General features: G+C 41.4%; 1 long non-coding RNA gene across 1 annotated transcript; it reads right to left on the bottom strand.

Annotated features, from left to right (window-relative positions):
• Positions 1 to 7,783: 7,783 nt before the first annotated feature.
• LOC145540958 (uncharacterized) lies at positions 7,784 to 15,431 on the bottom strand. Its single transcript, XR_014078669.1, has 3 exons — positions 15,387 to 15,431; positions 12,090 to 13,029; positions 7,784 to 10,494 (listed from the first exon to the last, which is right to left on the bottom strand). It is a non-coding gene; the product is annotated as an uncharacterized LOC145540958 (long non-coding RNA).
• Between the last annotated feature and the right edge of the window lie 340 nt (positions 15,432 to 15,771).

The raw sequence follows: 15,771 nt of genomic DNA, 5'->3' as shown, positions 1-15,771 counted from the left end.
ACTTCAGTTGTGTCCGACTCTGTGCGACCCCATAGATTGCAGCCCACCAGTCTCCCCCATCCCTCGGATTCTCCAGGCAAGAACACTGGAGTGGGTTGCCATTTCCTTCTCCAATGCATGAAAGTGAAAAATGAAAGTGGAGTCACCCAGTCGTGTCCGACTCTTCGCAACACCATGGACTGCAGCCTACGAGGCTCCTCTGTCCATGGGATTTTACAGGCAAGAGTACTGGAGTGAGTTGCCATTGCCTTCTCTGTTACATATGTTTATAGAGGCTTTATTCATAATTGCTACAATTTAGAAGCAACTAAGTTGGCTTTTAGTAGTTGAATGAATAACTAAATTATGGTACACACAGACAATGGTACATGATTTAGCACTAAAGAGAAATAAATTATCAAGCCATGAAAAGACATGGAACAAAGTTAAATGCATATTACTAAGTGAAAAAGCCTGTCACATATCATATTTCAAGTATATGACATTAAGGAAAAGGCAAAACTCTGAAGACCACAAAAATATCAATGGTTTCTAGAAGGTGGAGTTGGGGGAGAGATGAATAAGCAGAGCATGGAGAATTTTTAAGACAGTGAAAATACTCCACACAACATTATAATGATGAATATATGTCATTATGAAAGCGAAAGTTTCAGTCACTCTATTGTGTCTGACTCTTTGTGACTCCATGGACTGTAGCCCACCAGGCTTCTCTGTCCATGGAATTCTCCAGGCAAGGATAGTGGAGTGGGTTGCCATTCCCTTCTTCGGGGTATCTTCCCTACCTGGAGATCGAACCTGAGTCTCCTGCATTTCAGGCGGATTCTTTACAGTCTGAGCCACCAGAGAAGCCCACGTGTCAGTATGCTTTTATCTAAATCCACAGAATGTATAATATCAAGAGTAAAATGTTATGTAAGCTATGGACTTTAGATGATTATGATGTGTTAGTGTAGGTTTATCTGAGTTAAAAAAAAAAGTATCATTCTGTTTAGTGATGTTGATAATCAGGGAGACTACACAAATTTTAGAGCAGGAAGTGTATGAGAAATACATGTACCTTCCCCTCAATTTTGTTGTAAATCTAGAACTACTCTGAGTAAATAAATATTCTAAAAATGCAGTCTTCTAAACTCCCATGAACTTCTGTTGTGACAGGAAGTTAGTGCCTCCTGGTGGCCAATCTTCATTGTAAAGCCATGTCTGGTTCTAAGCCGTTTCAGATATTTTCTATGATGAAGTCACCACTTGCAAACTCAGACTCATTCTCGCCTATTCACAATTTTGGTTCTGAGTTTAGGGTGGTTTCAAGTAAATATTTCTGTAGCCTGCTATTAAATCTACAATGCTAACGGGCATTTTTCATTATTTAATAATCAGGTGATCATGGGACCACTTTGTTGCCTTTTACTTCAGTTTTAGCAATCAAATCACTTTCTTATTTCCTATCTTACTTTAATTGATGCATTATTGCTCTATTTACACAAACCTGCAATTTTAAAAATTAGACATTGCCTAAAGTTAACCAAGTTTCCTATCTCAGCAAGACATATATCACTATAGTTTGCTCATGCTTATAACTTTCTATTCTAGATTTAAGACAATTCCTGGTTCAAGAGTTCCATTATACTATATATGTTTGTTGTGATTCCCTACTTTGTGGTACAAGGGAAGCTTTCCTAGTAGCTTTGTTTGACTTTATTATGATCTTTTTATCTCTAGCTCCTCCTTAATCTTCATATTCTATACCAAGCATTTTTCTCATTCTGAACCTGTTGATGTGAAAAAAAGAGGAAGAGCTGTACTTACTTTCTTCAGGCTAAGAGGCTGTATGTGTGTATGTGTGTATGTATGTGTTGTCCCACATAAATAAGAAGTGATGATTTTTATAGCTATTGGTGTCTGAACACAAATGAGATAAAGCAAGGCTTAACTCTTGACTCTCTATAGTTTTCCATATGTAATATGACTGTATGTTCTCATTTGCCTGGGACAGATCTAGTTAAATCCAGCTATCATCATACCTTTCTTCACCCACAGAAGTGTCCCAACTCAAGATAGAAATTATATGGTTACCTCAGCCAGAAAAATGAATTTCAGTAAATAAAAAGATAATTTAATTGCTTAGAGTATGACTGGAAAGAGAGCAGACTAAAGGTAAACGTCATAAAATAAGAAGTATGATGGAAAATTAATGATTTTAGAGAAAATGCTTAATGTGTATTTATGACCCAGCTACATTCATTGCTTCCCATGTGGCGCAGTGGCAAAAAATCCACCCGCCAGTGCAGGAGATGCAAGAGACACGAGTTTGATCCCTGGAGCAGGAAGATCCCTGGAGCAGGAAATGGAAACTCACTCCACTATTCTTGCCTGAAAAGTTCCACGGACAGAGTAGCCTGGCCGGCTACTTTGTGACCACGGGGTCACAAAGAGTCAGACATGACTGGGCATGCACACCTACATTCACTGAAGTTAAAAAAAGAAGAGTTAAAGAAATAAGATCCAGTGAGGGCAGTAAAATTATAGCTAAGGAAGTCCTTAACATTAAAGAAAATACAGATGAGGAGAAAAAGGATGAAAAAAGAGTATGATCCTCCATGTTGAGAGAATAGGGATACAATAGCCTGAAAAATGAAGTGAAAATATAGAGAAGATTATTCCAGGAAGAAAAGAAAATGGCCGTTAGAAACTTGCAGTGGACTTCCCTGGTGGTCCAGTGGTTAAGACTTCACCTTCTAATGCAGCGAGTGTGGGTTAAAGGCCTGCCTGGTTGAGGAGCTAGCATTCCATATGACTTGCATCCAAAGAAACCGAAAACATAAAACAGAAGCAATTTTGTAACAAATTCAATGAAGACTTTAAAAGCTGTCCACATTAAACAAATCTTTAAAAAATAAAAAAGCTTACTGAATTATTTCGAATAATAAAAAGGGCACAAAGGTGAAAACCAGTGAAGGCATTAAAAAATTTGGAGAAATTTTATTAGCAAGTGAAATTTAGTGAAAAGAAGAATACATTTAAGATATATACATATATATGTATAAATAAGATTAAATCTAAAATGTTACTTTTTATATTAAGGCTTCTTTTCAAATTATATATTTCCCCAGGACAAAGTATTTATATTTCATTTTAAATAGTGATGTTCATATACAATGATCTTCATTTTTATAAATGCTCATAATATGATCAAATGTATGAAGATATATATTAGCTAAAGACTCATTTAGTGGTCTTTGCTTCAGAAAAGAAGTAACTCCTCTACAAAATCCAATCTTTAGTGATCAGGTCAGAGAATTCTAAAAAGAAAGTTTATTTAGGATAAAACATATTGTGGTAGGCAATCAAGTAATTGTAAACAAAAAAACAAGAAAGAGGAATAATCTAACATAATTTTCTATGTCTTTATAGGAAAATTTTTAAAATACGTATTATATATGTATATGTATATACAGTCATATATAGTTTTTAATTGGAGGATAATGAATTTATAATATTGTGTTGGATTCTGCTATACATCAACATGAATCAGACATAGGCATATTAATATACATATATACCTTATAAACCAAAATATGAAACAACTTATTCTGAGGAAATCACTAAAAATGACCTGATGTCACTTGTCCTATGGTATCAAATTTATCACTTCATTATCTATTTAGAAGGACCTCTTCTCAGAAAGGAACTATAAAATCATGTCTTTATTGAACCTACATACAGAGGTACTTCCCATGGTATTTTACAATAATTACTGAATCCATAAAGATACAGTATTTAGAGACTGACAGAGCTAGCGGCATTTTCTTTCTGAGAAAACTTATGGAAAATCAGTCAAATTGATTAGTTTGTAATGATGCAGAATGCAAATGCTAAGTGGTTGCCTGGAAAAATAATTTAATAAAAACGAGTGAGACATGACCGTGTATAATCATAATGGCACATGGAACATTTGTAATTAAAGTGATTACAAAGAGTAGGCTGATGTGGAATCAGTGAAGGTCTAAGCTTCATAAAGGCAGGATTCTACAATGAATACTTTTTGCTTGGTATGCCGGCACACCTTTGAAAATTCTACCAATCATTCCCTGTACTTAATGCTGAAGCATAACTGGTATTACGAGAATAAAAATCCTCAAAGAAAATTTATACAAGTAGCTCAGGAACAGGAATGACATGTATTTTAAAAGACCTAAAATTCAATGCATAAACTAAATATTTATTAACATTACTCTAAATAGAAAGCATCTAATACATGTCATATGTCTAAAATACCAGCTGATTTTTTCCTTGAAAACAAAAGTTATGTGTTTATAAACAGAAGGATATGGTTTCTAATTTTGTGTATAATAATAGAGATGTGTACACAGAATATGATATGTATTTTTGTTTGGTACGGTTTTACTAAGTGAATTTCCTTTAACCAAATCTGTTTTATGTCCTTATCTCAAGATCAGAAATCTCTATGAATGTGATAAAACTATAGCTTTTTGCTTATGTATGTAAATTGTCTTCCAAACTTTGAATCAAACTGGTTAATATAAAACTTTAAAAAATTAGGTCAAAATAAAAATTAAAAAACATTAAGGATAATGATAATTCACTGATAAGAAAGAGGTATAAGCATAAAATATAATTATTGAAATGAATGTGGAGAATGTCTTTTCAAATTGCCAGCTTTTTTTTTTTTAACATGATCCCTGTCAACGTACTAGAAAATGTGAACAACCATTAGTTAAAGGTGAATGGTAATTCATTCTCACTAAATTGAGTTAGTCACATTATAGTTGTCCTTCATATCAACTCCAATTCTGACTTTTCCCTACTTATTTATATGCTATTCACTTATATTTTTATAGGTCTCTCTGCTTAGATGGCTTGATAAGGCAGACCCTGCCTCTCCCATAACTTGCCCTACTCCCAACACCTAGAATACTGTTAGTCATGAAAAAGGCACTCAGTATTTAAGTGATGAATAAATATGTAATAGTTAATGCTTCTCTAAACTTAGTGCTAGGTAGTTAGAAGAGGAAAAAGGAGTCCAAAATATCAGTGGCTAAAAGACAAAGAAAGGAAAAAGCCCACAAAAACAGAACAAAGGAATGTCTGAGGACGGGAGTGAGAACCTCAGATGAAACAAACAGTCCTCCTGGTTAGCCCAATCTACATAGGGCAAGTTCAGGGGGAGGAGAAAAAACATATAATAAAAGGAGCCAAAACTGAGCTCCTCTCTTCTTTTGAGTCAGCCCACCCTCATGCCTTAAGGATGTATTTTCCTTTGCTTGTCAAATAAAACTGAGCCGTAACCAAGCTGTAACACTGGTCCACCACTTCAAATTTTTACTGCGGTGAGACAGAAATGAGGAAATTACACATTCCCCCGACTCTCTGGTGCCATACCTTGGATTTAACCTGTCTGACACAACCTCAGCTTGGCCTCTGCACAGCAGAAACCCACTCAGAGAGAGGTCTTATGGTGGAAGCTGAACGCGAAGAAAACCCAGCACAGGAGAAGTGACAAGAAGCCCAGGGTGCTGGAAACCAGGACAGCTAAAACAAACTCGCCAGAAAGCTCACACGGTTCAGTCTCAGATTCCAGAAGTTCTTCAGTTAAGGAAGGAGGTCCTCACTCCTATAGCTGGAAGGACATATGGCTAACAAAATCTTAATTCCTTTACAGTCTCTTGTTTCTTGTTTCCTCAAACCCCCTGTAAACAGGAGAGTGGCGGTGGGTGCAACTGAGGGACTCTGATAGGGGATACTCCCCAGTGTGTCCTGAAGGCTCTACTATCTGCTGTGCCTTAGTAGCTGTTGCCCAAGCGGGTGAGGGTTCTTCTGTCCTTAATCTTCTTTGTGCCAAAGATCAGACCAATGAAAACTGTGAGCACAGGTCAACTATTTAGCAGATTTTCTGGCAGGTTATGAAGTGGATTCCTTGGCATGTTTTTCCCACTGCTTTTTCCTCCCATCCTTCAGCTCCTCTCTCCATCTGTGCCACTGCTTACAAAATATTGGGCAGGTCATCATCTTTCCATTTCTAAAAGTTGTGCTTGAAACCGTTTACCTAAGATTGGGACTCAAACCCACATGACAGGATCTCTGTTCTATGCTTAGTCACTCAATCATATCCAACTGGAACTTGAGCTGGCCAAAACCCGCGGTGGTGCCTGGCTTCAGGACCTAATGAAGCTCAGGTTCTTGATGTCTCATTGAAAAAATTCAGTGAGAGACACAGTGATAGGTAAGAGGTAGATTTGTTCGGATTCAGAGAGAAACACACTCCACAGGTTGTGAGGCCTTGCAGAGGGCGAGTGGGGCAGCCATGGAATGTGGTGTGTTTAGTTTTTTCTGAGCTGGATGATTTCATATGCTAATGAGTGGGAGGATCATTTCAACAATTGGGGAACCACTTAACTGACAGTGCCTTGGAACTGTTCTGGCACCTCTGGGTGTGTCATTTAGCTTGCAGATAGAGGATCAAGGTTTAGATGAATTTGACTTGTCATCTTGGACCCATTTGATTTAATTGGTTTATGTTATGCCCTTGAGCTATGTCATTCTTTCAAAAGTTGTGCCCTGCCCCCTTCCCTCCTGTTTCATGCTCCTTTCCTTACGCCCGTCCTGGCCCACAGTGTTGCCTCTACAATCTACTGGAGGGATAACCAGAAAATAGCTGGCCCTTGGGAGAGAAATACTATGTAATTTCCAATCCCTCTAGATATTCAGGCCTTCATCTTCCATGTTTCCTACAACATGTGCAACAACAGCATCTCTCAGTGAACCCGCTAGGGCAGGTGATAGACACACAATGCCTGCTAGAAGTCCATCTGTGAGTGGCATCCCTTCAGGGGCAATTGAGCTTCCACATATAATGTTTGCCACTTTGAGAGTTGCCCTGTAGGCCTTTTGGGCCCAAACACTTACCACCCTTCCCCTAAAGTTACAAACATACCCCTGGATCAAATTTCCACTTCACTTTTATGAAACATCTGGTCTGTTGTCTCTTATCAATTTGTTCTTAAGCCAATTACTAATTCCGATAACCAGGACCCTGCTCCCCTGTAGGCAACATAGCTCCACCCAACTTATTATTAAAATACTCTTAATGCCTCTAACAGGACCAAATAACCCACTCCTTTGTCATTACTTTTGTTATTACATAAAGTGGGTCTCTGACAATGAAATTTTACCATTGGAAACACCCTAAATTCTTATGGAGGACTAGGGAAAGAAATCAGTGACTCACATTCCCTCAGAGCAATAAGAGGATAAGGCTTATGGCTGTTTCATCAGATTCCCAGTCTCAGGGTACAGGCTTGGATTGCTTTACATCATGATACCTATTCCCATCCACAGTGGACAACCCAGCAATGAGTTAAGATTACAACCCTTAATCCTACCCAGCACTGGTCATGCTGGAAACCTTGGGGACTCCCAAGTCCAGTCCTGGGGTCCCAGGAGGTTGACCTGCCTCAACCTGCCTAGGGATCTGGCCCTTGGAAGTTTGTCACACCTCAACCTGCTTGGGGATCTGCCAGTCCAGGGGTTTAGGAGATTGATACACCTCGACCTGCCCAGGAACCTAATTCTTGGTAGGCCAACATGACTCAACCTGCCCGGGGATTCGATCTTCCAGAGGTTGTCATGACTCAACCTGCATGGGGATCTGCACACTTACTGGTGATGCCAAGCTCTCAGGTTGCAACAGTACTGGGTAGGGTAAGCTTCAGGAAGACTCACCCCTAAGGAAGTCCAACCATAAAAATAGAAGGAGGCCTATTAGTTTTTCTTTTCCTTTTTTCTTTTCCTCTCTGTCACCACTATCTTTCAGATGGGGCATAACCAATCCACTTCCCGACAGACACCCTTGAGATGCATCCTTGGTAACTGGAAGTTGTTCAATCCTCTAACTCTAAGGAGAAGTTGCTTAAAATTCTTTTGTGCCATTACACGGCCACGGTATCCTCTGGGGGATAAGGAACACTGGCCTGAGGATGTGAGTTTAAATTACAGTACCACTGTGAAGCTAGACTTATTCTGCAAAAGACAAGGGAAATGTACAGATATCCCTTAGGTCCAAATTTTCTTCTGACTAAGAGATATGAAGGAACTCTGTCTTAAGTATGGGATTGTTGTATGCCCTAAAAGTGAGCCTACTAGGCAAATGGTGTTAGGCACAGAAAACCAAGAGAAGGAAGCCCCCCATGAAGGCTCACCTTCCATGGCTCCCGAGTTGCCTGGTGCTCCTTCCTTGTATCCAAACGTGCCCCCATATCCAGGAGCACCCCTTCTACAAAAGCCAACTCGAGTATGTCCCTTAGTTGAAACTGGAGGAGAATTTGGACCAATCCAGGTCCATAAGCCCTTCTCCCTCTTAGAAGTAAGACAGCTCAAACAAGACCTGGGAAGCTATACAGATGACCCAGGCAAATATATAGATACATTCCAACCCATTATCTTGGCCTTTGACTTGACATGGAAGGACATCATGGTCATATTTAGTCAAACTTTATCTGATCCTGAGTGTGCTAGGGTTTTAAAGGAAGCTGGAAGGTATGCTATGGGGCTTCACATGTTAAGCGATAAATACCCAGTGGGGGAAACTGCAGTCCCCTCCTCAGATCCTAATTGGAATTATAATGACTCTGAGCACATCTGGGAAATGGATCATTTTCTGATCTGTATAAAGACAGGACTAAAAGCAGCCCAGCAAAAAGTAATCAGCTCTGCCTGGGTTTCAGCAATAACTCAGGAGCCCAATGAGAACATTATTGCCTTTCTGAAAAGGCTAAAAGAGGCCCTCCAAAAGTTTACCAATCTGGACTTAGATTCTTATGAGGGGCAGGTGATTTTAAAGCACATATTCCTATCCCAATGTGCATCAGATATCAGGATAAAGTTACAACAGCTACAGCAGAAGGATCCTGCTGCCTCTTTAGATGAGATGGTCCAACCACCAATATCTTTTATAACAGAGAACAGGAGAGGGAGGCCAAGTCCCAGGACAGGGAGAGAAAGAAAGAGATAAGGCATGCCCAGATGCTGACCGCCCTCCAGGGAAGCCCTATCACAAACCCTGAGTCCTTAAAGGGAACAAGGCAAATGTCTAATCTGTAGACACTGGGCCAAAGAGTGTCTAAACAGTGACAAATCTCCTAAAACAGCTTGCTACAAATGCCATCAGTTGGGACACTGGGCGGCACTTTGCCCTCAGGACCCAAGAGCCTCAAGGTCAAACACCAAGCCTTCCCTCAGGATGGTTCAACAGGACTGAAGCTCCAGCCAGCCTGCCTGTCACAGATAACTATCACAGGGCTGGAGCCAAGGGTGCAACTGGATGTGGCAGGTAAGTCTGAGAATTTGGTTGATGCAGGGGCTACCTATACTGTCCTGACCTCCTATTCTGGAGGCTTCTCTCCCAAAACCTGTACCATTTTGGGTGTTATAGGAAAAACCATTACAAAAAGATTCACCTGAGCATTTATTTGCTTCTGTGATGGCCAAAGATTTTCCCACAAGTTTCTAGTGGTCCCTGAGTGTCCTACTCCCTTATTGGGAAGAGATATACTCACTAAACTGGGCACCAACCTTGTGATGGGAAACTTTTCAGCCCCTAGAGCCCTACAGCATTTGGTTACCACTGAGAAACCCATTACACCCTCTCCAATAGGAAGGGACCAAAAACTATGGGAGGGCAAAATTAACCCCCAGGTATGGGACTAGGGGACCCCTCACCAAGCCCATCAACCAGAACCAGTCGTTATTTTCCTCCGAGATCCCACTCAGTTTCCAAACTGGAAACAATACCCCTTCAGAAGAGAAGCTTATGAAGGACTACAGCCTCTAATAAATAAATTCCTTGCCTGTGGGCTATTGATCCCCACTAATTCACCATGTAACACCCCGATCCTCCCTGTAAAGAAAAAGGATAGGATCTGGTGAATGGTTCAAGATCTCTGGGTCGTAAATGAAGTTGTAACTTCCCTCAATCCCACAGTACCCAATTCCTATGTAATCTTGGGGGAAATCCCACCCAGTGCCAAGTGGTTTATAGCCCTGGATCTCAAGGATGCATTATTTTGCATACCACTGGTTAAAGGATCCCAAAACCTTTTTGCCTTTGAGTGGGAGGCTACAGGAGAAAAACACCAACAGATGACTTGGACAGTATTACCTCAGGGGTTCAGAGACAGCCCCCACCTTTTTGGCCAGGCTCTTAGCTGGGATCTCCTAGATCTAGACCTGGGACCTAATGGGAAAATATTACAATATGTAGATGACCTACTAAATCTGCTTTCCAGATGAGAAAAATGTCCAACGACATACAATACAGTTTCCAAACTTTTTGGAAGAGAGGGGATATAAAGTCTCCCATGCTAAGGCACAGATAGTCGAGACAAAGGTCACTTACCTGGGAGTTCAGATTACACACAGGTCCAAGAGGCTGTCCTCTGATCGAGTACAAGGAATCCTCCAGTTACCCTCGCCCGTGACCTGAAAACAATTGCGAGATTTCCTGGGGGCTACCTGGGTATTGTAGAATCTGGATATCCAACTATGGTCTAATTGCCTAGCCCTTATATGAAAGCTTGAAAGGACAGGATGATTTAATCCCATTGATGTGGGGAACTCTGCAAAAGAGGGCAGAGGCTACACTAAAACAAGCCTTAACTCAAGCACTCACCTTGCGGTTGCCAGACCCAGAAAAAGCATTCCAACTTTATGTCCATGAAAAGAAAGGAATGGCCTTGGGAGTGTTAACTCAAAGCTTGGGACCTGAGTCCCAGCCTGTGGCTTACTTATTCAAGAGGCTCAACCCAGCTGCCTGAGTCTGGCCTCCCTGCCTTCAAGATCTTGCAGTTATTGCAGACCTGACAGAAGATGCTTTAAAACTCTCTTTTGAGGGGCAAACTAGTTATTTTTTACCAGCCACCAAGTGAAATAACTCCTAAATGTGAGAGACCATTTACAGATGTCTGATCAAAGAATCCTCAGATATCAAGCAGTGCTGATGAAAAATCCAGGCCTGACTATATCCCCTTATGAGGTTCTTAACCCAGCCACCTTCCTGCCTACCCCCGAGGGCTCTCTTCCCTTTCATTCTTGCCAGAAACCTTGGACCACTGAACAAAACCCCGAAAGGGATTGTCAGAAGATCCTCTGACCAATCGTGAGGAAATCTGGTACACTGATGGAAGCAGCTTTGCCTTGGATGGAAAAAGAAGGGCCAGATATGCAGTAGTCTCTAATTTTGAGACGTTAGAGGCTAAACCTTTGCCACCATGTACTTCAGCCCAATTAGCTGAGCTCATAGCCCTGACTTGAGCTTTAGAGCTGGGAAAAGGAAAAAGAGTAGCCATTTACATTAACTCCAAGAATGCTGTTCTGGTGCTATATGCACATGCAGCTATTTGGAAACAAAGAGGCCACTTGACCACCTGAGAGTCCCCAATCAAGTATGGTGATCAAATCTTTAGGCTCTCAGAGACAGTCCATCTGCCCACTGAGGTTTCCGTTTCCCATAGTAAAGGACATCAAAAAGGGAGCACAAAAGTGGCACAAGGGAATCAAGCAGCCAATCAGGTAGCTAAGAGAGCAGCATTACAAAACAGCGATCTAATAGTGGTTGCCACCTTAGTTCCACAGACTAATTTGCCAGAAACTCCTTCATATACTGAAGGTGAGACTCTTAAAGCTAAGACTGAGGGCTTTCAAGAAGATCATATGGGGTGGTTTCAAAAGGAGGGACTCTTTTTTTCTGCCTGGGAACCTCCAATGGAAGTTGTTCAACTCCATACAAGCCACCACTCATTTAGGGGAAAAGGCCCTCCAAAGATTACTAGAAAGGTCCTTCAGAGGAACAAGCCTCCAAATGATTATAAGGCAAGTGGTCTTCTTTTGTCCCACTTGCCAATTAAACAACCCCCAAGGAGCTCGAAGACCCTAGCTGGCTCAGCCTGGAAATGGCATGGGACCTACCCAGGAGAAGACTGGCAGATGGGCTTCACACAGATGCCAGTTTCCCAAGGGTATAAATACCTACTAGTCATGATAGATACATTCACAGAATGGATTGAAGGCTTTCCAACCTGGACTGAGAAGGTTGAGGAGGTGGTGAAAAACTGCTCATTGAAATCATTCTGAGATTTGGTCTGCCCAGGTCATTCAGTTCAGTTCAGTTCGGTCGCTCAGTCGTGTCCGACTGTTTGCGACCCCATGAATTGCAGCACACCAGGCCTCTCTGTCCATCACCAACTCCCGGAGTCTACCCAAACCCATGTTCATCGAGTCGGTGATGCCATCCAACCATCTCATCCTCTGTCGTCCCCTTCTCCTCCCGCCCCCAATCCTACCCAGAATTAGGGTCTTTTCCAATGAGTCAACTCTTCGCATGAGGTGGCCAAAGTATTGGAGTTTCAGCTTCGACATCAGACCTTCCAATGAACACCCAGGATTGATCTCTTGTAGGATGGATTGATTGGATCTCCTTGCAGTCCAAGGGACTCTCAACAGTCTTCTCCAACACCACAGTTCAAAAGCATCAATTCTTCGGCGCTCAGTTTTCTTCACCGTCCAACTCTCACATCCAAACATGACCACTGGAAAAACCATAGCCTTGACTAGACGGACTTTTGTTGGCAAAGTAATGTCTCTGCTTTTAAATATGCTATCTAGGTTGGCCATAACCTTCCTTCCAAGGAGTAAGCGTCTTTTAATTTCATGGCTGCAGTCACCATCAGCAGTGATTCTGGAGCCCAAAAAAGTAAAGTCTGACACTGTTTCCACTGTTTCCCCATCTATTTCCCATGGAGTGATGGGACCAGATGCCATGATCTTAGTTTTCTGAATGTTGAGCTTTAAGCCAACTTTTTCACTCTCCTCCTTCACCTTCATCAAGAAGCTCTTTAGTTCTTCTTCACTTTCTGCCATAAGGGTGGTGTCATCCACATATCTGAGGTTATTGATATTTCTCCGGCAATCTTGATTCCAGCTGTGTTTCTTCCAGCCCAGCGTTTCTCATGATGTACTCTGCATATAAGTTAAATAAGCAGGGTGACAATATACAGGTCATTACAAAGTGACAATGGGACATCATTTACTTCTAAGGTCACACAAGGGGTCTCTAAAGCATTGGGCATTACTTATTATCTCCATTATAGCTGGAGGCCTCAGTCTTCAGGAAAAGTAGAAAGAGGCAACTAACTGTTAAAACTGGCGATAAAAAAGATAACCCAGGAGACCTACATGGGATGGAAGGAGGCTTTACCAATAGCTCTCCTTAATACCCATATTGCCCCTAAGGACCAGGTTGGTCTTAGTCCGTATGAGATGCTATATGGGAAACCTTTTGTTTATGTCAATGACCTCTTCTTAGATCCAGAGGCCCAGACCCTCCTGTCTTATACCAAGGCCATTGGGCAGTTCCAACAATTTATACACTTGTGAGGGATCAACCAGGACCCAAAAGACTCTAAAGAGCCACCGCTATATGCTCCAGAGACTCAAGTCCTAATTAAAGTCTGGAAAGATGGGTCCCCAAAGGCTCAACTCCAGTCCACATGGAAAGGCCCCTATCCTGTAATACTTTATACCCCCACAGCAGTCAAGGGTACCAGGGTATGACTCCTGGATTCACTACTCATGAGTCAAGCCATGGAAGAAAACAGAAGAGGACACTCAATACACCCATGAGCCCCTGGGAGAGCTCAGATACCTATTCAGGACTACAAATGAGTGCCATTCTAATGAAAACTCCCAAAATTACGTTTCTGGGGATAAAATTTCTCAGGATAGCTCTGAAAAGACAATACAGTTTGGCAGGGGTTGTACTCCAAAATAGACAGGAGATAGATCTCCTGATCCCTGAACAAGGAGGAACTTGAACCATCTTGAATGAGACATGTTGTTTCTGGGTGAATACCTCCAGCTAAGTTAAAGAAAGTCTCACAGTCCTCAAGAAAAATATTCAGATCATGCAGGATGTCAAAGAATGAGCTGGAGAGTTCTCGGGGTGGCTACAATATCTCTTTGGGGGCTCCTTCTCCTGGCGAGATATAATTTGGAGTTGGCTAATGTCCCTACTAATCCCTGTTATCACCATATTGATGCTGTTTATGATTGCTCCATGTATTATCTATTGTCTAACCCGTTTGTCTCTGACCAGGTCAACAAATGACAACATGCAAGCCAGTTCAACAAGGATATATAAAACTGCATCTGACCATGGAAAATATCACTCATCCTTGGATAGACACTGCTAGAAGGACTCTGAGGCTTGAGACTAGCAAGAGGGGGAGACCCAATGCCCCTTGTCATCCCAGCTCACCAGGAAGTAGTCAGAGAGACCTCGATGCCCCTATTTCCAAAGAATTGGGTCTTCCATCTCTTGAGGGGTGATGTTAGGTTGTTAGAATAGGAAAAAGGAGTCCAAAATAGCAGTGGCCAAAAGACAAAGAAAGGAAAAAGCCTACGAAAATAGAACAAACGAATGTCCGAGGACCGGAGTGAGAACCTCAGATGAAACAAACAGCCCTTCTGGTTAGCCCAATTTACATAGGGCAATTTCATGGGGAGGAGAAAAAAACGTATAATAAAAGGAGCCAAAATTGAGCTCCTCTCTTCTGTTGAATCGGCCCTCCCTCACACCTGGAGGATATATTTTCTTTTGCTTACCTAATAAAACTGAGTTGTAACCAAGCTGTAACACTGGTCCACCACTTCAAATTTTTGCTGTGGCGAGATGGAATTGAGGAAATTACACACTCCCCCAACATTAGTATACCCAAAAAAGAATTTGTAATTTTCCCTTCAGTTTCCTCCCAAATCATTGTTACTATTTCTGAAGACAAAAGTCTTGGTTTCATTCTTGTACATTTCTTTCCCATTCACATCTAATCTTTCTATCTGTGGATTGTCTCTTGAAACCTATAGAGAATCTAACCACCTAATCTAATCAATCTAATCTATTACTATCTTTACTGCTACCACTCTGTGTTCTTCCTGGACTGTAGTAATTTTTAAAATGTCTTTCTTTCCCTCTGTTACTCCTTCCACAATCCATTGTTCAAACCAGGGCTTCACAAATGTATACAAATCTTCCAATGGCTGACCATCTCATTTAGACTATAAACCCCAGCCTGTTCTGACTCTTCCTTCCCCACGTATCCTACCCACCCCCACCTCCCCACCCCACAAGTACACTGGGCTCCATCATGATTGTCACGTGCTCTCTCCACAAGCATACCAATATAATTTCTCAGGTCCTTGATACTTCCATTCTGCTTGGGATGCTCTGTCCTCAGGCATCCTCATAACTATAAGTCTCACTTGATTCAGGCTTCTGCAGGAGGGTCACCTTATCAGGCAGGCCTTCCCAACTACCTCACCTAAAACAGCAACTCTTCCCAGGCTGGTTCACTGTGTTGTTTGCTCACCTTGTTTTGTCATTCTTTTGACAGTTATGGCCAGTAGACGTTTACATGTTTATTCCATTGTCCTTTTATTTTTGATCCCTATCTTCTGCCTGAGACTTTATTCATTGTAAAACCTATAGATCATATATAGCACCTCTTACATAATAAGCATTCAAATAAATATTTGTTGAATGAGGAAATAAATGACTGAATGAATTCTGGGAAAAGCTTCTCAAAGAGACTAGCTAATATTTCTGAGAATTCTCTAGGTGTTGTCTCGGGTGGGGAGGGGGAGGAACTATATATTCTGCTTGGCTAACTACTACTGCTGAATATTATATTGCTTTTCTGCTGGACA

Source organism: Giraffa tippelskirchi, chromosome 3 (assembly GCF_054371585.1).
Source record: "Giraffa tippelskirchi isolate mGirTip1 chromosome 3, T2T-mGirTip1v1.2.pri, whole genome shotgun sequence".
Lineage (NCBI taxonomy): Eukaryota > Metazoa > Chordata > Mammalia > Artiodactyla > Giraffidae > Giraffa > Giraffa tippelskirchi.
The sequence above is the reverse complement of the archived record's forward strand: the minus strand, read 5'-3'. Positions and strand labels throughout refer to the sequence as shown.